Source organism: Tenebrio molitor, chromosome 3, assembly GCF_963966145.1.
Source record: "Tenebrio molitor chromosome 3, icTenMoli1.1, whole genome shotgun sequence".
Classification (NCBI taxonomy): Eukaryota; Metazoa; Arthropoda; class Insecta; order Coleoptera; family Tenebrionidae; genus Tenebrio; species Tenebrio molitor.
In genome coordinates this window covers 11,378,416-11,404,286 of record NC_091048.1, presented here as the reverse complement: position 1 = coordinate 11,404,286, position 25,871 = coordinate 11,378,416, and the positions used below count along the sequence as shown (strand labels likewise).

The window sequence follows — 25,871 nt, the reverse complement described above, 5'->3', positions numbered from 1 at the left end:
TCAGAGGTTAGGGACAGAGTCTGCAGGTTCAGGTTTTTATTTTTAGGATAAGATAGATTAGTTTTGTCCATTTTGATTTCGCGGCTCTTTCTACTGCACGCCCACGCTGCACGTTCGCACGTTCTATTCGTTGACGACAGAGGACAGACGACATGGGTGATTGGGGATTGGCTGTTACAGTTCTTAGTTCTTACACACTTCTTCTTAGACACATTTCGCATTCGCTCTTGATCGGACTCGGCCGCTCGGGTAGACTTTCGCACGACAGGCAAAATTCAAATTAATGCCGCGGAATTTAAAATTTAGTACACAATAATTTCTTTTTCTCAGAAGCTTTAAATTATGCTACGTTTACTCATTATGCTGCTACGCTGCTACCCTTGATGGAATTATGCTATTTTGGCATAATTATGCCACGGTTGGCAACACTGCGTTGGTTCCCTGCGTCGTGGGTGGATGCTGTGCGCATGTCCTGGTTGTACAGGGGTGTACAACCGCTCATGTCTGTATAACAGCGATTTTAAATCCATGTATAAATTCAGCAAGTTATTACAATTAATTATGAATCCTAAAAACTTTCTGTTACTTTCAATTTATAATGTATCACTATTATGTAAAAGAGATTCGAATGAACTAAACTGTTTATTAACAAACCACGTTAACAGTTGATTGTAAATTAGTATTTCAGTACAGCCAAGAAAAACAGCTAATGTTCGTCGCCCTCAAGTACGCAGTGTCGCTGGAATTTTCTTCTCCTCCCACTCCGGTGCGACCCGCGTGTCTTCGTTTCCGCTGCGTTCGGCTACAGCGACGATCACCTCTTGCGGTGTTCTCATAGCTGCCATTTTCCGCTGCCACCGTTGACGTCATTCCGCCACCTTTGCTTACATGGCCTTTCTTGACCCATCGAGTGTCCCACTCGTCAAGGAGAATACCAATTCGGCAAAAGCGAAGGTTATCCTGAAACTCGCAATCCGATACGAAGTTGGTCGGTACGAGAATTCAAACATTCGACAACATTTTATCAACGAAGACAACACTCAGGTGATTCAGCGATATCAACGGGAGCGAAGAGCCTAACCTAGAAAACAAAACGGGGTAATGTTGGCCAATTGATTAAACATATAACTTTAACTCAAAATACAACATAACACAAGCGTATAATACAGCGTGTTATTATTAAAATTCGTTAGGAAAATTTAAACGGTGATAGAACTCATCAAAACAAGTTACTTTTCTATTTACCATTTTTTCGAAAACTCAGATTTAGGCTAGGGCCACACTACAGACTAAATAATCGGCCGATAATTTAGTCCTATTGGGTAGCTTCCGCGCCCACCAGGTAAACTAAACTGTTTTCGATCAATCTGTCGGCCGACTACAATCGCTTTAGTGTGCGCACTCACATAAGTCCTCATACTTATTAAGCAACCAACTAAACTGTCGGCCGATGAAAAGTCTGTAGTGTGGCCCTAGCCTTATGCTCGAATTTATTTTCACCGCATTCCGTGTCATCGAGTCGTTTATGGATGGGACGGTGAAAGAACAACGGCTTCGTACAAAAAACGTTAACGCAAAAAAAGTAAATACGGCAAAAACCCAGGCGGATAGGTCTTGCAAAAACTTACTGACATAATTTAGTCACATCCTTCACCTGCATGCGGCCGTGTTTACAATTTATTAGAAAGTGAATTTCCCGTAATTATCGTTAAAAATGGTGAAGTACACTAATCCTGAGTTAACAGACATGGTGCTCATCTACGGGAAAGCTTTATCAAATGCTGATGCAACCAGGCGTTTGTATGTAGGTACATGAAGAGATTTCCCGGATTTCCCTTTGTGAATGTTGTCCAGCATTAAGGGATTATGGTACTGTTAGTCCTGTCCTGTCCTGTTGACGAAGAACCGAATGTTAGTTGCCGACGACTTGCATTACGAATTGACGTTTCGAAGTGCATTTTGTCAATGGCTTCTTCAATAGGTCGTAATTGACCAGTTTTATCGCCAGCTCGTTCACTGAACTTAAATCCTTGTGACTTTTTTTATGCGGCCATTTAAAACGATTCGATAAAATTCTGACATTTAATTTAAAGGTTAGTGCCCTTGATCAAGTGTAGTGCGTAACTTCAATGTCACTCTCACTTACTACGAATAGATAATTGGTTTTTGCTTGACTGTATAAGTTTTTATCTTCTTTCGCTTTTAATGTACGCACGGAGACATTGGCGGGTACTAGAATTTACGATCAAACTAATTAAAATTTTATCTGGGTTTAGAAAGATTTTTCGAAAAATTGGTAAATAGAAAAGTAATTTGTTTTGATGAGTTCTATCACCGTTTAACGCATTTCAATAACATACTGTGTAGAAATGTAGAGCGACAACTCTATTGAATTTAAGCGTGGAGCGACAACTCCAGTCTGAGCGACAACTCGGTGATAAAACTTAACTTACAGTGGAGCACCAACTCCCTTCAGGGCGACAACTCTGTGATGAGGCTTTTGAGGCGACAACCCCCACGCAGAGCGACAACTCTATGGTCAATCCCCTTATTAAACTGCGATCCAGGGCTTCATATTCTCAGCTCCGGATACTCCAGCATACTTTACCCTGCATCTAAGCGCACCGGGGATGTCCGTCACCTCATACCGGTCGTGACCTAGGACTGTGGTAACCCTGAACGGACTTCGCCACCGGGCGGTGTCACCGAGTTGGACCACCATCCCTAATTTGTGTTAATCTGATGGTTGAGTTCGACCACCGGCCGTCACCAAAGGGATTAAGATTTTCCAGGTAGTGATCAAGGGCCAGAGAGATGAAACCTTCATATTTAGTTGTGTGAAATGGTATGGGCACTTTGGGAATTGGATGAAGAAACCCGGGTTTTTTTCCAGATGGCGTCTTGAAATATGCACAATTCAAGCAGTGATTGACATATTTCCTTGTAAATAGACGCATGTTTTTAAACCAATAACTATGTGATAGTAACTCAAGGGTTTTCTCAAATCCTAATGTGACCTACAACAATTGAAACCTAAATGCTTTTGGTACCATCCAGCGTAACCCGCGTTTAGTTCTCTTATAAATCTTCCCACCTTTTAAGGCATATTCGCGAAAAATATCCTTGTGACTGGTTCTTTCCCCTGTTTCTAAGGCTTCTTTTATCTTTACAATTTCAGTAACAGATTGTTGTGCAGCGAGTAACCAATCATCCTCTGCGATTAGAACTGAATGAACACCTACTTGGGCAATTACATTTCGACTTAAAGTGTCCGCATGTCGCATTCTGTTGCTAGTTCGATGCACGATTTTAAACTGGTACTCATTCAATTCCACTTACTAATACGATAACTTAGTTCTTTCTTATAAAATGCTTGTCTTACTGCTGCACAATCGGTGATAATAGCAAATTCCCGGCCTAACAAGTAGTGACCAAAATTTTTAACTGCTTCTACAATTGCCAATGTTTCCGACTCGAAAGAATGGAAATTCTTTTAATAGGGCCGTGTACTGCGACTAAAATACTCCACTACCTGTTCTGATATATTTGAAGTTTGTGTTAAAATAAGGTGCGATCGAATAAAAAAAATCGAGTTACCTGGATTGTGCTATTCTGATGCTTTGATTGGTTCAAACCACCATTTTCGCCTACTCTGATTTTTTTTTTTATTCGATCGCGCGGTACCTGCTAACCCTAAGGAACTAGCATCGGTGTATAGTACAACGTCGCATGTCGGTTTGAAAAGTGTCAACACTGGTTCTACAATCAGTGACTCCTTGAGAATTTCAAAAGCTTTACTTTGTTCCTCGCCCCATTCCCAAACAACGTCCTTTTGTAATAAGTAACTTAGCGGTTTGGCCTGAACTGCATAATTTGCAACGAATTTACGAAAATACCCAGTTAAACCCAAAAATTGACGTACTCGATGTACTGTTGTATTCAAAAAAATCGCGTACACCTATTACATATTTGCCTGTGTTCTGGCGTCTATTTAACGTCATACTGTGACACTTAAGTTATTGAAAAATGCCACTACCAAAAGTTTTTGAACAAGAAAAGTGGGAATTTAGAGCAGTCTATGCCACGTAAATGCGGTTATCAATGCATACGGTGCCACGATCAAATATTAATGTAATATTTAAATGAAATGATCTAAAAATTAAGACATAACCTGTCTTATAACGTTTGTCAAAATGACAGAAAAAGCCCGTTTTTAAACTATACAAAAACCTATAAAAATTGATTGCATCATTTAAATGGTGTACGCGATTTTTTTGACTATTCCATTCACCTGTCATTTGTTAAAAATGGACCAATAAAAACACAATTTTACACATTTGTTACCATGGTTTCAAAAAATTGGACCGAATATGCCCACGTGTGGAAATTGTATCGGTAATACCACTAATGATCCCAGCCATAATTTTTAACAAATGAATGCAGCCTTGAGAATTGCTTCCAAATGGACTCACGTGTCTTTTTTCTGTTGTTGGAAACATTTTCTTCGATTTCTGCGTTAATTTCTTCTTCCGATTTGCTGCCAAATTGCCAAAGTTGGTTCATGGAAAAGTCTTCCGAATACAACTCGTAGTCCAAATTATGTGGACTATTTTTCAAACTGGTTTCACTCATTCAATTGTGCTTGCGAATCTCACTCGTGCTGACGCACTCGTGGATTCATTCCCAAGCACAATTGATAATTCGTGACCAGTTTAAAAAAAAATCGATATAATTTGGACTACTCGTGGTATTATAAATGAATACAAGTGTACATTTGTCGGAACTGGGAATTCCTTAACCGCCTTAGTTTTTCTAGGTCTCGGTCTAACCGTTGAATTTGAAACTACGTGTCTTAAATACTCAATTTCCTCTATTAAGAAAACATATTTGGACAACCTGAGCGTTAACCCGTTGTGTTTTAAGACATTCGAGACCGTTTCAAGTATCCGTAAACATTTCTGAGGTGTATGCCCAGGAATTAGTACGTCGTCCAGATATACTAACACTTGGAAACATCTGAGTTGACCAATTGCAGTATTCACCATCCGCTGAAACACGGCTGGGCCATTAGTTAAGCCAAAGGGCATCCTCACAAATTCGTAATGGCCATCTTGCGTAACGAATGCAGTAATTTCAACAGACTCCGGATCCATCGGAATCTGGTAATACCCAGATAACAAATCTAAGGAAACAGACCACTGAAAATCGGCAAGACGACTAATTTATTTGTTCCACAATCAGGGGAATGGGATATTTGACCTTGACCGTAATCTATACAGGCTGATTCACGTAGCCCGTTCATTAGAAACTTTTTGATTTCCCAAAATCATATTAATATGAAAATTGGGAGTTGACCATAATCGACTACTCCCAAGTTCAAATCAAATTTTTGGATTTTGTATGAATTTCCAAGAATTTTGCTGGCAATAATGTCTGTGAAACAAATTTCCGACTTGGTAGGGTGTAAGAAGGATTTAGAGCTTTGGAATATGCTTGAAAACCCATGTCTTCTATAATTGAAAATGGTTGGAAATCAATGGTGATCATCTGTAAAAGTTTATCGTCAATATATTTTTTTTTATTTAAATTAAGTTTTTTGTGAAAGGTGATAGTGTCTTGTCGTTGTTGAAGTTTTCGTTTTAAATTAGAAGTAGAAGGAACTGTAGCGATAGTTATGGTTTTTTCTGTACTAGAACATGGGATGGGTGTATTTCAAGGTCTCTGTGTTGGTTGAAGATCTTCTTGAGTTGTTGCAGGTACAGGGTCTTCAGCTTCAGCTTCTATATTGCGACTATTGCCAGAACCAGAACAAGAAGTTCAAGGTAACAACTTTATGCCAGGATGTTTTCTTTCAATGTGTTGTTTGAGGTTTGTAATTGCTGACCTATACGACAGGTGTTATTGGCAGAAGTTACAAGATGCTTTTATTTCATTTTGCACCGTAAAGAAATTCCAAATAACTGAACTTTTGCGCTTTGAGTCCATGATTAAAACAATAACACTTACACTCGACAACGGCAAACCAAACTCATCGACAAAATAAATCACGTATGGCGCCAAATTTACGCATCCAATCACATTATTCGTCAAGAAATCTGTAATTTATATACTCAGTTGTCGAATAAAACGAAAACTGTAACTCTACTATAAAAGTCACGATGTGCATTGGTCTGTGCGATCTGCTTTATTACGATAACCGGCCTGTTCAAAAGTGTAGTTTGAGTGATCCCCGCAGAGCGTCAGTAAACCAACTGTTATTTTGAACCTGTTAAAAAAATAACTGTTATTTTAAAATAACAGAAACAGATTGTACCTGTTATCAGAAAATAACAGTTTGGCCTATCCCTAGTTTGTAGCGGTGTTTATCATTTCTTTGAATGGTCCGAATACTGCTCTATCTAAAGGCTGAAGTTTGTGTGTGCAATGGGGTGGAAACGACAGCAGTACTATTCCATTTTTTTTTACAAAAATCTAGAGCTTGAATAGGTATATGCGATGCATGGTTGTTGAGCAGTAACAAGCATTTTTGATCTGTTGAATATGTCAAATTCATGTTATCACATACACACATGCGCACCTGTACTCTGAATAAACCAGTCGTTCACCAGCACCCGCACGTTAATCATTTCGCTCTCCCGAACACCTTCCCGGACCTACGCACATCAGGTTATGGGCCCGCAAAGTGACCAAAGACAACGCTGATCACTTCCTACGTAAGTTCGTGGAGACCCACGATCCACTGAATTCCGAAAACGTGAACGTAACGACACGAAATCGAACGCACGCCGCCATATCACACGAACGACCGAAAAAAAACGCAAGAAAAACGAGTGTCCAAAAACCACGAAATTGTGCAAACGAACAACGAAACGAACGGCCAAAACGAACGACAAAACGAACAACGTAACGAACGACGAAACGAACGACGAAACAAACGGTGAAACGAACAACGAGAACGTCCTTTGTGAAGGCTCACGAACAACATGCCGCCAACGAACAACCAAATTACGTTTGAAAAACTTCGAGGTCGAGAGAACTATAATACATGGAAGTCCGCCATGCGAGCAGCGTTACATCTCGAAGACCTATGGAAATGTGTGACCGGCGACGTCACCGACGAAGGCAAAAACATGAAGGCGCGATCCCGAATTTTGCTAGCCACGGAGCCCCACATCTATATCCACGTAGAGGATGCAGCGACGGCCAAGGACGCGTGGAACAACCTCGCTCGCACTTTCGAGGATGCAGGCCAAAACAACAGGATAGCATTGATGCGTGCATTAACTGACACCAGGCTCGACAAATGTCAATCAATGGAAGAGTACGTATATCAGATCATCTCGTACTCGAATCGTCTCAACGCAATCAAGTTCAAAGTAGACGATGAATGGATCGGAACCTTTTTACTTGCTGGCCTTACTCCCGAATACGATCCGCTGATAATGAGTATCACCAGCTCCGATAAACCGTTATCAGGCGACGAAATAAAAACGAAGCTCCTTCTAGAATATTCGATGAAAAACGATAACGTCAAAAAAACGCGAGATGATAATGTTGCTATGGCAAGTAAATTTCAAAACAGAAACGCACGAGCTCAAAAAACGAAAAATTGTTTCAATTGCAATAAACCTGGTCACTTCAGCCGAGATTGCAGGTTACCGAAGACGGACGCAACAATTCGAGCCGAGCAAAAAAGGAAACAGCAAGAAAAAGCCTTCTTAGCTTTCTCCACCGCCCATGCTATGGATCCTGATGCTTGGTACCTGGATTCGTGCGCTTCAGCGCATTTCACTCATCGTGAGGATTGGCTCGACGACGTCTCTAGCACGTCTGATTCCAAAATCGTGCTCGCAGATAATACGAAAATTGAGAGCATATCCATTGGCTCGACCTTGATACCAATCCAGATTGACAACAAGCCGGACTTCATTAAGGTCCACAATGTCGTTTACGCACCAAAAATTTCAACTAACTTACTGTCGGTCAGTAAAATAATCGAAAAAGGCCACACCGTGGAGTTCAAAGGATCAAGATGCGAAATAAAATCGAAATATGGAGACCTTTTAGCAACGTCACATGATCACGGAGGAATCTACAAACTCGATTCAGCTGAACAGTCAGCAAACATCACCACGACGTCACACGCACCCGAATTATGGCATCGAAGAGTTGGTCACCCCGGAAACTCCATTGCGGTCCACTTCAAGGAAGCTGTTACCGGCTGCAACTCCGTTCCCGCCACAGAGGGCACCTGCGTTCCGTGCCTTCAAGGAAAACACCATCGAGGCCCCTTCCCCAAGGATGGTAAACGAGCCGCGAACCTTCTGGACCTGATACACAACGATCTGTGCGGACCAATGGAAAACGATTCTCTCGGAGGATCACGATATTTTTTGACCCTCATAGACGACCATTCTAAGAAAATACACGTTTATTTTCTACGCCATAAAAATGAAGTTTCCAAGTGTATTAAAGACTTCAAAATTTTTGCAGAAAACCAGCTTGAACGGAAAATGAAGACCCTCAGATCCGACAACGGCAAAGAGTACGTCAACAACGAGTTGAAAGCCTACCTCGAGTCCACTGGAGTACGACATCAACTGACCATTCCGTACACGCCTCAGCAAAATGGCGTAGCAGAAAGGACTAATCGAACCATCGCCGAGAAGGCTCGATCACTCTTATCCGATGCAGGTCTTCCCAAGGCTTATTGGGCCGAAGCGGTCTCAACGGCAGTTTATCTCATCAACCGCACCCCCACCAGGGTCCTCAACTTCAAGACTCCCGAAGAAGTCTGGACCGGACGTAAGCCCGATATAAGTCACCTAAAAATTTTCGGCTGCAAAGCAATGGTTTACGTACCAAAACCTCTTAGGTTGAAGTGGGATTCACCCACACGAGACGCCATCTTTATAGGTTATCCTGAGGAATCCAAAGGCTATCGATTTTACGATCCGCAAACCCGCAAGGTATTTAAGAGCCGAGATGCTGTGTTCATGGAAACAGAATTTCTCGTCCAGCTGAAACGTAACGAGACTAACGTTGCAACTTTCGAGTTAGCTGTTCCTACAGACGACGAAGACGACGAAGAACCTCAAACGGCATCACCAACGGCAACGACCAAGATTCCCGAAACGATCAATGAAGAAGAACCGCAGAACATGTTACGAAAAACCACCAGGAAACCGAAACCCAAGAAAGACGACGATTACGTTTGCTACAAGATAAACGCAATCACCCACGAAAACGAAGACGAGGATCCTCAAACTCCCGAAGAGGCCCTCAATTCCCCGCAAAGTCACTTATGGAAATCTGCCATGGAGGAGGAATACAAAGCCCTCATGGAAAACGGCACTTGGACTCTGACAGATCCCAAACCGAACGCAAAAGTTTTAAAAACACGTTGGTTTTTTAAAACTAAAAGGGGGAAAGATCAGCCAACCTTGTACAAGGCTAGACTCGTAGCAAAAGGTTGCACGCAGATTCCAGGTATCCACTTCGAAGAGACCTACTCACCTGTGATAAGGATGGAAACACTACGTTTTCTCATTTCGATGGCTGCAAAATACGATCTGAAAATTCATCAGCTTGACGTGAAGAACGCATTCCTTCATGGAGATCTGAAAGAAGAGTTATACATCCAGCAGCCCACTGGCTTCGAACAACCAGGGAAAGAGAATCAAATTTGCAAGCTCAGAAAGGCCATGTACGGGCTCAAGCAGGGTTCAAGAGCGTGGAACTCCAAGCTGAACTCAGTACTTACGAAAATTGGATTCACACGATCGCAAACAGACCCGTGTGTTTACACGAAACGAGCAGCACGAAAAATTGAATTATTAGTAGTCTACGTAGATGACATACTAATTTTCTCGAACGACGACTTCGCAACTTCGAGCACGAAAAACAGCCTCAACGAAATATTCCATATGAAAGACCTAGGACAAGTATCATCAATTTCACTCGAGATTGGAAACGACATACGATCCACATCGACCAATCAGACTATATCCTCAATCTACTCAAACGTTTCAAGATGGAAGATAGTCACCCGGTGAGGACCCCAGAAGATGTGAATCAGAAGCTGGACTTGCACACCAACGAAACCGAAACGACTCCTATTTTTCCCTATCGAGAAGCGATCGGAGGATTATTGTACCTCACGCAAATTTCGAGACCTGACATCGCTCACGCAGTCAACTATTTGAGCCGCTTCAACCAGAATCCCGATATTGTACACTGGAGAGCCGTGAAACGGATACTTCGATATCTCAAGTCCACAATCAGCCTGAAGATGGAATTCTCATCACTTGAAGAAAACACGATCACCGCCTACTGCGACGCAGACTGGGGAAATGACCTCGCAGATCGAAGATCTACGACAGGATTTATCATTTTCCACAATCGAAATCCTGTATCACGGTCCAGCAAGAAACAACCAACAGTTGCTTTGTCTACAACAGAGGCAGAATACATGGCGCTCAGCTACACATGTCAAGAACTCATCTGGCTACGGAGTTTAGCGTCAGAACTCGACCCCACGTCCGTCGAGGAAACTACGACCTTGTACAACGACAACAAGGGTGCCGTCGACTTAGCATCTGACGCAGGATTCAGTCAACGAACTAAACATATCGATCTCAGACACCATTTCATACGTCAACTGGTCGAAGATGCGAAGATCAAAGTCAAGCTCATCTCTACCCAAGACATGATCGCAGACGCCCTGACGAAACCTTTATGCGTTGCTAAATTTCAGTCATGTATTTCTCACTATGGTTTGGTAAATAACTGAAAAACCGTGTTACGCTCCAATCATTTTTGTAATGTTGTATTTTATTTGTTGTATTGTGTTTTTTAGTTATGTTGCGCGTTATTTTTTGTTTCGCGAATTTTTAATGTAAGAATTCAGAGTTACTCGCGCGATTTATGTGACGCTGTTTAATCCACCCATGATCGACGAATTTTATTTTATTATTTTTGTTGAACATTAATTTGATGGGGGGATGTTGAATATGTCAAATTCATGTTATCACATACACACATGCGCACCTGTACTCTGAATAAACCAGTCGTTCACCAGCACCCGCACGTTAATCATTTCGCTCTCCCGAACACCTTCCCGGACCTACGCACATCATGATCAACTGTTGGCTTGACTTGTTTTTTGAAGTGTTCTAGAAACAGTAAAAATTCTGCTTCCTGCATCCATCCACTAGCATTGCCAGCTTCGGCACAACCAACAGGACCTTCACGTATCATGTGGTTTTGGTATCGCTTCAATGGGAATACAAAAAAAAAGAGATATGTGTCCTCCTTGAGCATTCATTGCAACAGCAACAGTTACTAATCTCCCACGTTCTGCTGAGGTTACTGCGCCTACTTGTTTAATTCCTTTTTGAGCTAAAATCTTGCCAGGTTTTTGGACCCCTGTCTCATCCATATTCCAGATATCTTTTGGCTCAAATTTATACCTATCCATTACGTCAGCAAGGTTATCAAAAAACTTACTCACATTATGTTCGTTGAAACTCGAGGCCCGTGACAGACTTGTTGCTTGAGGACACCTCAAAGAGAGGCTCGGGTGTCGTTTTAAAAAACCCGTCAACCATTCCTTACCCGCCATTTGAGTATCGTGCCACCTTTCAGGAAATGTTTTTCCATTTTTAATCGCCAACTCGTATGCCAGTTTACGTACTTCAAATGGAGATAACCCAAAATAAACTCCAGAGCACTCGATTAAATAGTCCTGTAGATTTTGTTCCTCATCAATAGTAAAAACACGGTTGACGCAACGGTAGCCCACAACTGTGCTAGTATTTCCTGCTTTTAATTTTGTTATGTACCTATATAATGTCCATGTAACCTTATATCTTTTTGCCAGGCCTCTAGTTTTTGTACCATCTTTGGAATGCTCCTCAGCCGCTTTTCGGTACACTTACGTTTTTTTGCCATACGGCTTTTACGGTACCTTTCGGTCGGCCGTTTTTCAATTCCTATTCCTTATATCCTTTGCCTACCCTTGCTTCAGGTGGTGCGACGGGGCTCCGGGGCACTTTCCCCGGCCACCCACCCCCATTCCACCTCACATTCACAGACATACACAAAAACATTTACACCCATGGGCGCCCTTCCCGACGGGACTCGAACCCGTGCTGACCTCGCGGTGGTGGTCGAAAGAGTGTTGATTCTTCCTTCCACCACCCTACCGTCAGCCCCGAGGAGACATACACACACATCCATGGCCCGGCGGAGGTTTCTTCCTTGGAAGAAATCCTCCCCCTTCGGTGGGATTCGAACTCACTAGCATCGGGACCGCGACCTCGGAGTACTTTCTCCGACAGCCATGCGGCCACGGAGCCACCGTAAAAATTAATAGTATATCCACTGCATGTATCATGAATTTCTTATGCCTTATGTCAAGTTTATGTCCATTGTGAATAAGCACTAAGACTACGTAAACATTAAATAAGAAAACGTCAAAAAACTTACTTTTGATTTGTGAAATCACCTAGCGTCCTTTCGCACAACCTAAGAGCGAGTAGCGCGCGCGGCGACTGAATGCAAGTGAGGGAGGCAGCGAAGCGGTGTTTGGCTATTGGATAAACCTACACAGCATTTGTTATTTTCGACCCGCCGTTACTTTTGTATACGGTCTCCTCCGGACGCCCTGAGGCTGTCTAGCCAGAAAAAACGCGAAAATTCCAGAAGTAGCTAAAGTGAACAATTACCAAATATTGTAAGTATCAGATTACTAGAGAACACACGAATTTATATGATTTTGTTTTATTAATTAGTGACTTTGCAAGGTTTTTTGTGTCATTATCGATTGATGTATCATTATAAAGGGAAAAGGGAGCATAATAAATTCTTTCTAAATTAAATCTAAGGCATTTAATGGCATCGATTATACTCTCCCACCGTGTATCGGATAAAGATTTTACAGTTAATGAAGATATTTGTTTTATCATAATATGCCAACGATAGGTGGAGGCTGAAAAAAACTATATATTTCTTGAATAATAATAGCAAAGAAATTTGTTACTTCAAGGGAACTTTTTGCAGCATCATTTACAACTAAATTAAGGATATGAGCTACACAGGGGGCAAAAAAAGCTCTAGAATTTATATTAAGATTTCTTTTTTGCAGACCATTATGTTTGCCTTTCATATTGGGGCCGTTGTCATATCCCTGCCCTCGCATGTCCATAATATCTATGTTTAATTCTTTTAAATAATCTAATAAAAAGGCTGTTAATCCTTCACCAGTTGTATCTGTAACTGGGCAGAATCCTAAATTGCTCTCTAATTTCTACATTCTTTGAAAAATCGTTAACCAAAATGAATCTGACAATTACAGTTATTTGTTCCTCGTGACTAACATCAGGAGTGCAGTCTAATATAATTGAATAATATTTACATAATTTCAATGTTTCGATTATATTTTGTTTAACTTTTTCGCCTATTAGACAAATTAATTCATTTTGGATTTTATCACCTAAATAATGTGGCATATTATTGCTATCTTCTTGAATTCTACCAATATGTTCCGCCCTTATATTACCGAATTTGGCAATTGATTCAATTAGCAGGGTTCTCAGCGACCGACCCAAAAGAAATTCCCTGACTTTTCCGGGTCTTCCAGTAAGGGGAGCAGTTAAAATTGAATATCATAAACATTTCGTGGCAATTTTTAAAATTTTTATTTAACAAACAAACAAAAAAACACATTAAATAAAAATTCTTTTAAATATGTAATTGTTTATATAAAAAAACAGTACCAATACCATAAACATTTTTAAACAAAAACAAATCAATTAAATTTTCTTTCGGAGTTCATTTATCTCAACTCCCAACATTTTCAACGTATATTGAGATTCCTCCTCGATTTCCTTTTTTTATTTTCTAGATGATACAGCTCAGATCGAGCTTTCTTTTTGTCACTGGCCTCTTTTGAAATCGATTTCACCTTTTTTTTCTCTTCTTCGCGAAACAGTTTATAATTACGATGCGAAGACATGTAATATCTTATTATTTTATCGTTAATTTGTAAATTGGTTAGACCTCCAATGGAGTAAATGGCATCGTAGACTTGTCGTTGACAAACTAAAGTATGCTCCTTCAGATTCGCCACCAATATTTGCTTGTTAATAGAGAAACCAGATTCCACAGTTGCGTTACCGTGTGACATAATCAGAGATAATTTTACAACGTCGAAAAGTTCGTTGAATAATTTCTTAGTACTAATATTATTGACGTAGAAAGAGTCCAGTCTATCGTTTGCAAAGTCATCACAGAATTTGTGGCAATTATTTAAAAACGACAAATCGTTTAGTAATTCAGAATATTGCTCTAGGGATCTGTCAGCGTTTTGAGTTGTTATCAACTCTGCATTATGAAAATATTGCAACAGGTTCTTCATTCTTGTTTTAGCCTCTTCTTTATCTTTCATAATTAACTGAGGGCTTAGACAAGATAAGTGCTTCACGAGTTCATATTTCAAATTTGACCTCTCAAGGATCTTTTTTGACATAGCAGTGTAAATTTTTCTGCAATCTTGCAAAAAAAGCAATTTGTCTTTTTCAGTTACTTTATCAGATTTCAGGAACCTGACAACACCGAACCCCACGTCGATTTTATTGAGATTACAGAGAATTTTGTCATCAGTAAAATTTAATTTCAACAATATGCTTGTTCTAACGTCGGTAAATTCCTTTTTAACGAATTTTGAAAGCAAATTCCTCAATAATCTGTCATAATCTTCATATAAAAAAGGGATCATGGGCTTTGACGTTTGGTACTTCCTAAGAAAAGGTTCCACCAATCCGGAAATATATGAAAAGAATGACAATTTCAGTTTCAACGTGGGATCTTCCAAACCTCTCTTAACACTATTTATGGATTTAACACCAGACGGCAACTTTTTGGCGTTATTGATGTAAGATTTGATATTATCAAAAATTTCGAGAGCCCTGTTAGCTACTGTCATATTTTCCACCCATCTCACACGACAAAATTTCAAAGGAAATAATTCAGACTCAGTTAATGACACGAAGTCTCCTCTCCTGGCAGGTGTATCGTTTAGCAAATAATAAATACCACTCAGAAATCCTAGAATTTCCCATTTCACTGAACTGATGCCATACCCCACAGCGCCATGAATTACGTGCAGTCCACATGATCCCAAATCCATGATGTGTTCAGTTGTTTCCTGTTCTTTGAGCAATCGAAAAATTTCCAATTGAAGTTGGGACCATCCATCGAAACCTGGAATATGAAAGAAATCCAAAATAAATATGTACAATCAATTCTACTTTTAGAAGAAAATGATCAATACGTACTTGTACAATTTTTTTGAGATTTTCTACCCTAATTCCCGCTGTGAATTTTGCCAACAAGTCTTCGGCTGTACAATGACTCAAGAATACTGAAGTGACATCTGGTTTGTACTTGGTGTAATTTTTCATCCCAAAATCGAACAAGCAGGTCCATTTGTCCTTTTTGGGCTACTTTGTTGAGTGACTCGTCAAAGCAGACCACACATTTTTTGCACATATCCATTTTTTGAAGCAACTCCTCATTGAAAAAAGGTGCAAGTCCATGACAAACGGCATAGGCAATTTTTGCTGGGCTGATAGCCATTTGTTGACATGTTGGGCTGTCTGGGAACATCATTTTCATCACTGGAACATCCTTCACCACTGAATTCCACGATTGATGTGTGCCAACAACGTTCAAAGCCCACAAAATTTCTGCTTTTATTGTAGCCTCCCTGATTTGGAACAGGTTCATGGACTCTTGATTATTAACCAATTGCTGTGGGAGTTGTGGGATCATAGTCATGGAGTTCAAGTTTGGAGTGGTGACGTTGTGAGGTTTGTCCTGAGTATCTTTATTGCCCAAATTTTTAATAGGAACATTTGTACATTTTAATTTTATATTTTTCTGGTGCAAGGCACTTTTAATGTGACTGACAATAGCTCGCCGCCCCATGCTTGGTGCTGATTTGTTTTTACAGCTACAATAATATCTGACCATTCCGGGTTTATATCTGGATTATTCCAATCACAATTAAAAACAGTCTTTTTCGTTCGCCCCATCACCTCTTATTTCTGATCGTCCTTGAATAATAATAAAACATAAAGCCTGCAAGACTGTTGGTTATGAATAGTTTCAAGAGTGCAAGTGTATGTAGTTTGTATGTACTTACTTTGTCCATGAAATTACCACAAATTACGAAAAAATGAAAACAAAAGACGACGTCATGGTGCATCAGCTGACAAACGGGCGAGAGCGTGTTCGCGTGTTTACAAATAATGCAGGTGTACACCCAAGGATAACTCTTTCTATCTCTGTTCCCGACATTAAACAATGGGCCGCATGCATAAAATTGAGTATGTGCTCATACTTCACTTTTTGTGAGCATTTGCTTAATATATATGAATAAAAATTCTATCATTTGCTTTTGCTAAAAGTAAAAGGACACGATCTGAGCATTTACTTCAACTATGAGGTCTTGCTCATTTTTTGAGAAAATTGTATGAATAAAATGAAGTAAATGCTTCAGTTGTTGAGTATTTACTCCAAAATTTATGATGCTAGTCAAGATGAGAATCATCAACACAAGTAAGACGTCGTTTTACGTCAAATCTTTAAAAAGATGGCAATTTTTTTCGCGCCAGAAATGTTAAAAGGTATAAAGTAAGACACGAGCCATTAAACACTGATTTTAAAACATTATATCGTTTTGATCGCGATAATGTTCATGCTCTGGCCGTGTACTTTCTTGGGAGGGACCATGTTGAAACACGAGGTGGTGCTCTTTCTGCGGTACAGAAAATGAGAATTTTTCTGAGATATGTGGCAGATCCCGGATTTCAAGCAGGAATTGGAGAAGAGGTAGGGGTTCATCAAAGTACAGTTTCAAAAACTATATCAGAAGTCATGATAAGAATTCTGGAAAATTCCAACGAGTGGGTAAAATTTCCATCTACAAATGATTCTATTAAGGAAGCAAAGCAACAATGGCAGGAAAGGTACCATTTTCCAGCTACAATTGGTGCTTTAGATTGTACGCATGTCCAATCGCGGCCATCCAAAAATGAACGATAGCTTGCGAAAATTTCCGTATTTTTCGTTAGATTAAATCAGGCTGTATTCATTGGCGTTCGTGCAGCAGGCATTACTATTTTAATAATAAAAAGTTGTAATAAATAATTTTTAATAAAATTAAGACTGAGAAGTAATTAATACATTATTAAAGTGAAAGTAAACTTTAGTAAAGAAACCTTTTCAACACCTATTCGTATTGGCCTCTCAAGCCTGTTTTCTTGCCAACGCCTCTTTATATTGAAGATGCAAGTCTTACTGCAATGTAATTCTGTGGCCACAGCAGCCAAAGACCAATTTGCTTCTAGCTTTGCCCTAGCTGTCTGTGGCATTTAAAAAAAATAGTTTCAATAATTTTTTTATCGCTAGTGTCAAACTTTGACATTTTAGGACGCCTATGATTTAAAGTAAAAATCAAACTATAAAAAAAAATCGTTCACTTTTGGATGGCCGCGATAGTACGTATTTTAAAACCTTCTATACATGGTGATGAATATGTCAACAGAAAGACGTTTGCTAATTTAAACGTACAATTGGCAACTTGCAATGCCAAAGAAATATTTACAAGCATTGATGCTTCGTGGCCTGGTTTCGTACACGATTCAAGAATCTGGAGAAATTCAGAAATCCGTAAACAATTCAGTAGAAGAAATAATTATGCTGATTTGTTGGGAGATAGTGGATATGGTTTAGAGCCCTGGTTGATAACCCCTTTTCGCAATCCAGCGAATGATGAACAACAAGCATTTAACAGATTATTTAAAAGAGAACGAGTTATAATCGAACGTTGCTTCGGACAAGTTCAAAGAAGATTTCCAATTCTTCAATATATTATGCAGGGTACCTATAGAAAAAATTCCGGGAATCATTACTTGTTGCTTTGTTTTACATAATGCTGCAAAATTTCTTATGGACGCAGACTTTGAGGGTGAAGAAGAAAATAATATTGATGATAATGAATCAGAAAAAATTGATGGAAATCTCTTTCAAAGAGGACAGATTAGACGTAACAACATTGCACATATTATTTACGTTCAAGAGTTGTAATTAAATAAAAAGTTACTTATACGAATATGAAAAATTTCTATTTCTATAACAAAATTAACCAAAACAATTAAAATTTCAGTCTAATTGTAAAGTATCTTCTTCAATGGTTGTTCCACTTCTCTTAAGTTTGTCTAAGTAATAGTTGCGTTGAATTCGTGTAGTTTTTAACTGTTTAATCAAAACTAAACGTTGTAACTCAGGGGTGGATAATGTTGCAGATTCGTCAGTTTCAAATTTTTGGGCTGATCTTGTTTTTAACTTTTTTATTTTCAACAAAGTATTTTTCCCCTGACCACTTATAATTTCTGGCGATACTGCAGCCATATCAGGAATAGCATGTATGACGGCGTCAGATTGGTCTGTTTCATTTCTCACTTTTTGTTGTCCCACAACAAGAGCCTCTATTTTTTTTTTTTTTAATAAAAAATGTACCTTTTAAGAGTAGGGTTACTATCAGCATCCATTAGATTATAGAAATTTTTTTCCCATTCGCATAATTTAATCCGTTTGTTACCAGTTTTCTTCATGTCTGTTTTCTTTTTTACTCTTGCTTTCATGTTATTGATTTTTTTTGCCATTTGTTGCGTTGTTATTGTTTTTCCACAATGATTTTCGTACAATTTAACTATATAATCGTTTCAGTCCTTCTGCTTTCTTGGATTTCGTTTCCGGCAGCTGCGATTTCGACAAGACTGCCGAAAAGTTTTTTAAAGCTTGTGATAAAAATAGTAATGCGTTATTATCTGCCTGGTTCCCATCTTCAAATTGGTCTCTCCTGTTTTCTTCATCGCCGGATGAAGAGTCTTCGGCTTCGTAATTCATTTTCACTCTTATACTTTGAACAATTGCTTATTTTATTCATACGACCCGCTGATATATTATTGGCAAATAGGATTGACAGTGGTTTTAACTGATTTGACTGAGACCCACTTGATTTAATTTTCTTGAGCATTTACTCATACAAGTGAGGTATTTGCTTCGAAGTAAAAGTAAAAGGTTATTCATACAATCCGAAGCAGATTCTTTTACTTCCAGCTTCTACTTCGAGCATTTGCTTTAACTTTATACTTATATTTTGAGCAATTACTTTAATTTTATTCATACGACCCAATGTATCTTGTCTTTCCTTTAACATCGCTCGAGTGTTGCCGAATGTAAAATTATGAACGCAAACCAGAGACCGACACGAGTTTGCGCCAAATTTGAAATACGGATATGATTACAATATTGTGAAAAAAAGTTTCACTGAAACATTGTCAAAGAAAAAGTACAGTGAGCTAATTCATGGGCTGTATTTGGGATTAATCGGGAAATTCCATGACTTTTAACGTAGTTTCAATCGAATTCCCTGACTTTTCAGAATTTTAACGGATTCCCTGACTTTTCGACCTCATTTTTAAATTTCCTGACTTTTCCAGGTTTTCAATGTTTTCCAGGTCGCTGAGAACCCTGATTAGCTTCAAAAAATTACCATTACCTTTTTCACAAAGTTTCTGATTACTTCATCTAAAAGCGTAATTGACGTCCATCTTTTTTTTTCCAACTGAATTAAATTTTTTTTGACTGAGTTAACAGTTGTACCTTTTTCAGTAGATTTTTTTAGTTCAGCCCATTTCTTAACATTTTCAAAATGCCCCTTACTTTTTTTGTGTCTGTCTAGATTTTGAGATAAGTGTTGCCAGTCAGTATAACCATTATCATCGTTAAAACTATTATCAGAAACTTTAAATGATTTGCAAGAAAAACAGAACACAGAATTATTTGACTGAATAAACTAGCCATGTTCTAGGAACATTTTCATTATTGCTTAATTTTTTGTCGTAATAAGTATTTATCTATTTGAATCGTCTAATGGAAATGCAATATTTTTCAGTTGTAATGGTCCTATTTCTAGAATAGACATTTTAATCTTATCTGTTAAAACTCGCGGCCAAAGAGCTGGATCTTTCAATATTTCCACCCCAGCATCCTCAACAGCGGCTTCGGTTGGTGATGATGGATCCGGCGTCTCTTGTGCGTCTGCCTCGAATTTCTAACTTTCTTGCTGCTGCCCTATTTCTAGATTTTCCGTATGCGTGTCCTTGTTCGAATCAAGCTGTTCCTCCACTTGCAAGCTTGGTTGTGCGGCTGCAGCCGTTGTGGATACAATGGGTGATATGCATAAAAAGTTGGCATTTGCTTAAAGTAAAAGCAAATGCAATTTCGCATGCATTAGATTTTACTTTTATTATTAAGCAAATGCTACCAAATTTTCCAGCAAATGCTATTTTTTTTTAAACTTTAGTCGTCAGTACATGGCAAAAAGTCGACAATCAGATTCACAGATCAGATTGTCAGATTCATTTAATCGGATAGATAGATTATATTCGTGAAGTACAAAAACGGCATAAACTATAGTAAAACCAAAAATAAAAATGTGTTCATTGGATTCCGACGATTCATCCATCGATTGCGAAATGAACGGCTTCTCGGAAGGTAAAAGGTCCGAGGATAAACAAATAAGATTTTTAAATTTGTTGATAAAATGGCCGGTGGTATTAAATAAGTGTCAAATTCCTGCAGTGAAAGGGGAAAAAAGGCCTCTTCAGGAACTTTGCAAATCTTATGCACAAATTTTTGGCGAAGAAATTACAAACGTCAAAATTTCAAAACAGATAAACAATATTAAAACCGAGACAGTGCTCTGATGAATTCCACCGTCTTCGCCAACTCCAACCTGGCAATAAAGAAAATATTTATTAAAGAGTAACTTCTCACACATCTTTAAATACCTGAAAACCCGGTTCTCCCACAAATTGAAGATACGTTTCCATATTTTGTATAGGAGATACGAGTAGCACTCCATCTCGTGTTTCATTTTTTTTCTTTTAACAAGGTTTCCACAAGATATTCAACATTTTATTTCTCAAATCTATACATTGATTTGTAAATGTTTGCGGTAGATAGCGATTTTTCGTGGTTTATAAATTTTAATTTCTTGGACTGGCGGAACAAATTGAGCCATTTTGACCAAAATTATTCACAACTCTTTTTGCCACTACTGTCAAATATTTGGTTCAAGCTAGTTGAATAGTAACTTGAAAAAATATAAGTATTTACTTAAAATTTTAAGCAAATAGTCATTATTATGCATACGGTTTTCAAGTAGTTGGTGGAAAATTACGCAAAACCTTAACCAAGTAAGTTAAAAGTTAAGTAGTTCCTAGGATTATGCATACGGATCTCAGCATTTGCTTAAAGATTGTAAGTAAAAGCATTTGATAACTTTTATGCATACCACCCAATAAATTTTTTAAAGGAGCCAGTTAGTCCTTTTTTTATTACGTCTTTTCCGGATTTTCTTTTTCGATACTGAAAGCCGGAAAGTCTTTTTCTACCATCAGCACAAATAAACTTTAAGAATAGCGAAACGGACAAATAAAAATGTATACAGTGTGGAGACCACTTTTGGAATAAATTCAGTAATTTCAAAACTAATGACATTTGTCAAAAACGCTGAAACAGGTCGATTTTTATTTCTCATGATGCTTATTTTAAGTTGTTTCACTTGTTCATGACGTCATCCATTTTTGAGCTATGACGTCATCACCATTTTTTTTAAATGACAACACTGACTTTTTTCTTCTTTTTCTGATAGACCTTACTACTACCTAAACGATTAATGAAAAAAATTGGTACCTTAGATAACAATTTTTTTGAGAAAATCACAAATTTTATTTCAAAAATTTAATTTAATTTTTAATGTAAAAATTTTAATTAACCTTAAACAGAAACAAACATCTAAGGTTAACAATAAAATGTAACGCAAATGTTGAAATTATCCCCCGCCAACTTTTGGCACTGTACACCGCGCTCAATAATGTCAGGGCTGATTTCTTCCATTTCAGCGCGAATTCTCTGTCATAAATCTTCTAAATTGTTTGGTCTATTAAAGTAAACCCTCGATTTTAAATAACCACATAGAAAAAATAATAAGTACATTAAAAATTAAATTAAATTTTTGAAATAAAATTTGTTATTTTCTCAAAAAAATTGTCATGTAAGGTACTGTAGTGAGACCGTCCATTTTGATCGTGATGATGTCGTAAATTTTTGCATTTTTAACTGTTAATCTATCTTTTAAACTCTCAATTTGATATACTAATCTATTTGGCTCGTCTAGTAACCCTTTATACTTATTATTTTCACTTACCTACGTTGTGTTTATTTTTCGTGGATAGTCACCTTTATAGTGATGATGATGTTTTATCTTAAGGCCTATTAGGCAATACTCAGTAGTCGTAACACAAATTCGGAGACAAAGTAGTGTCAAAACGCATGGAGGAAGAGATTTAAACACAAGTTTCCCCACAATTATTTTATTTCAAAATATTTCGAAGCCTTGTTTACAAAATGGATGAGTTCTGCGGGTTTGATAAAATTTTGCCCTGTGTTAAAATTATTGCTGAGGTTACGTTTGTAATCAAATTCGTAAGAGACTTTCTTTGTAATTGTGATCATGAATTTAAACAAATGATTGAGGCGTCAGTCTTCACCTGATGATATTTTATGTTATCCAATTTAGATTTGAAAAAGTTTGATTTTGCTATAACCCCCATTTTTATGCAACCCTATTTACGTACGGCAAATCTACCCTAACCTTCAGGTAACTTGTTCGAACTTATTTTACCCAAGTAACATTTAATATCGCGTTTACTAAGTTACACTTTTACCAGAGTCGTAAGGTAACATGTTCGCGGCATTTATGAATCGCATTTAACTATTACGCCCTAGTGCCGAAATACCTCTTCCGGTAAAAGTCCGGTGCTTAAACACCAATCACAACTTCCGAACAAGACCCGGATACACAAGTCCTCGCAAATTAATCTGAATGACTGTAAGCGTCATTTCTCTCACAAATTTTCGTCCGCGAGCTTCGACAAAGACTTGTACAGAACTTTGTCGTACGCGACACCAGTTTATTACAGGTAACCGGGATGGTTATTTTGTCTCGTGTGTCCTCGTGGTAGCCCACACATACATAGTACATGTCGTTGGAGCGGGAATTACGACGCCCATTCTAAGTCCACGGTCGGAAGCTACGACCTGGCACCGTGTCTTAGACCTAGTAAAGTTGGAGAAGAGGGTCCCCGGGAACCACGACTCTCCTCATCGTTGGTGGCCGAGAAACGCGCCTATAATTTCAGGTGCAATTGGTGCAAACAATAATTTTGCTTTGATCGCCTAAACACGACGCGGGAGAGAAATAGCCCTACTCTGCCCTATATTGAATATGCAACCAATTATTCTATCTCCCTAAAGTTTATAACTAGAAATTTCGATCTGATTTGAGGGCCCCAGTTGAGAAAATTCAGGAACGATTTAGTTATAAATAGGGCCCGGATTTTAGGCAAAATGGACTATTTTTATTTTTTAAGGCACATGTATGAAACTTGTCTATAAATGATTTCTGGCTTAATTAGAGTAATTAGAGCCATATTTGATTCTGCCTATTCGGCCTAAAATGCCCTTTAAATACCTATTTTACCTTTTAACTGCCTGAACATGCCTAAAATGACCAAAAATCAATTTCATTTTTGCGGTTTTTTCCCAATTTTCGAATTCTGGGAAGTTTACGGTATTGAAAATGTAAAAGTGGTACCTCAATAAAATTTACAATGCTTTATGATTTTAAAATTTAAGGAGATGTAATTACTGAAATGTACAAAGTGCAGTACAATACAGGAATTACTTTTTCGCTTTTACGGTTGGGACCATGATGTCAGCGGTAAATACTCCGACAATACCTAAGTACCACAAACCATTAGACTGGACTGGCATAAATTACAGAGTTTATCTGTTTGCCTCTGTTCGAAGGGGTGCAGGTATACGCGGTCTAATGTTTTCTGATACTTAGGTATTGTTAGAAGCTTTAACGTTTATAAAATGGTCCTTGCCATAAAAACGAAAATTAAAATCCCGAAGTGAAACAATAAGAGAAACCTTAAGGGTGTCATTTTCTAAAAATTTAAGAAATATAAAATTAACCATCTCCTCTGAAATTTGGTGGGAGACGTAAATATAAGCATTACAAATTTGTCATTTCTCGTTTACTTTATCTCCGTGCAGTGGTCGTGTTTCTTGTGAACCTGTTTAAAGTGAACATAATGCCGAAACAAAAAATTAGTTTACGCGAAAAAATATTACAGTGGACAAGCAAGAAAGATTTATATGAAATAAAATCAACCCGAGAAATGTTTTGTAAAGCTTGTGGTAAACTGGTAAGTTAAGCATAATTAAAAATATGTCATTTTATATTTTTTACTTATTTGAAAATTTTATTTTTTGTAGTTTATATGCGAAAAAAAATGTCACTTGCAACAGCATGAGCAAACGGCCATCCATAAAGAGAACATTATGACACCGCTTCGGCAAACGTTGCTGACACAGAACTTGGAGGAATCGGCAAATAGTACATTCAATATGGAACTTTGTAACGTCTTTTTAGCTGCCAATATACCATGGCACAAACTACAAAATCCTGCGTTTCAGAATTTTCTGACAAAATATTGTGGTAGAAAAATTCCGGATGAGTCTACTTTACGGAAAAATTATTTACCAAAATGCTACAAAGATGTATGAACATACTATCTTTTAATATTTAATTTAAAATTATTTTCACTTTTAGACTATTGACCGCATTCGGAATGAGCTGGATCCTTTTAACATATGGGTTTCAGTTGACGAAACAACAGATGCACTTGGGCGATATGTGGCGAATTGTCTGGTTGGGAAACTTTCAGAAGATGAACCTGGAAAATCTTATCTTTTGGCCTCTAAACAATTAGAAAGAACAAATCATGAGACAATAGCTAGATTCGTAAATCAATCTTTAGGTAAGGGTTTTTCACTTTTTTAAATTTATTTTGATTTAAAATTTCTATGCGTAGAAATCTTGTGGAGTACCAGAGTTGTTGCTGAAAAGTTTCTTTTGTTTGTAACGGATGGAGCACCATATATGATAAAATCTGGTAGACACCTTAAGGTGTTTTATCCAAAAATTGTGCATGTCACATGCTTAGCGCATGCTTTAAATCTAGTGGCTGAAAAAATTCGCTATCAATATGAAGATGTGGATAATTTAATTTCGAACGTGAACAAAATTTTCGTTAAGGCACCTTTGAGAGTTGAAATGTACAAAGAAAAACTAAAAGAAATGCCACTGCCTCCACAGCCAATTTTAACACGATGGGGAACATGGCTTCAGGCTGCTATGTTTTACAGCGAACACTTTGATTCCATTAAAGAAGTAAGTATATAAAAGATAAGCAAATTAATTGATTGTTAAACTGTTTTTAACTACTCACAGGTTGTCATGTCCTTTGATGGAAGTTCTGCTGTTGCTATTCAAAAAGCACAGTCTATAATGAAGAAACCCGGAATAAAAAACCAATTAATTTATGTTCGCAGTAATTTTAAAATAATCTGCGAAAGTATTACTCAATTGGAAAAAAATGGGTTACCTTTAACCGATTCAATCAAAATTGTTGAAAACGTATTTACCTCCCTAAAAAAATCTCCAGGCCCTGTAGCAGCAGTAGCATTAAAAAAACTTGAAGATGTTACTGAAAAAAATCCTGGATACAAATTTCTTCTAGAATTGGCAAGAATTTTTAGAGGTGAAGATGTGCCGGAACATGACACCAAAATGGAAGAAATTTATTACAAATTTGCGCCCA

The 25,871-nt window shown here is 38.1% G+C and overlaps 1 long non-coding RNA gene across 2 annotated transcripts; it reads left to right on the top strand.

The window, feature by feature from the left end:
- The first annotated feature begins 23,106 nt into the window (after nt 1-23,106).
- LOC138127006 (uncharacterized) lies at nt 23,107-25,639 on the top strand. 2 transcript variants are annotated; one of them, XR_011158057.1, is made up of 5 exons: nt 23,107-24,413; nt 24,484-24,768; nt 24,821-25,028; nt 25,083-25,441; nt 25,502-25,639. It is a non-coding gene; the product is annotated as an uncharacterized lncRNA (long non-coding RNA). The 2 variants fall into 2 exon arrangements; XR_011158056.1 differs by having other exon boundaries at nt 23,107-24,768.
- Nucleotides 25,640-25,871: the final 232 nt, after the last annotated feature.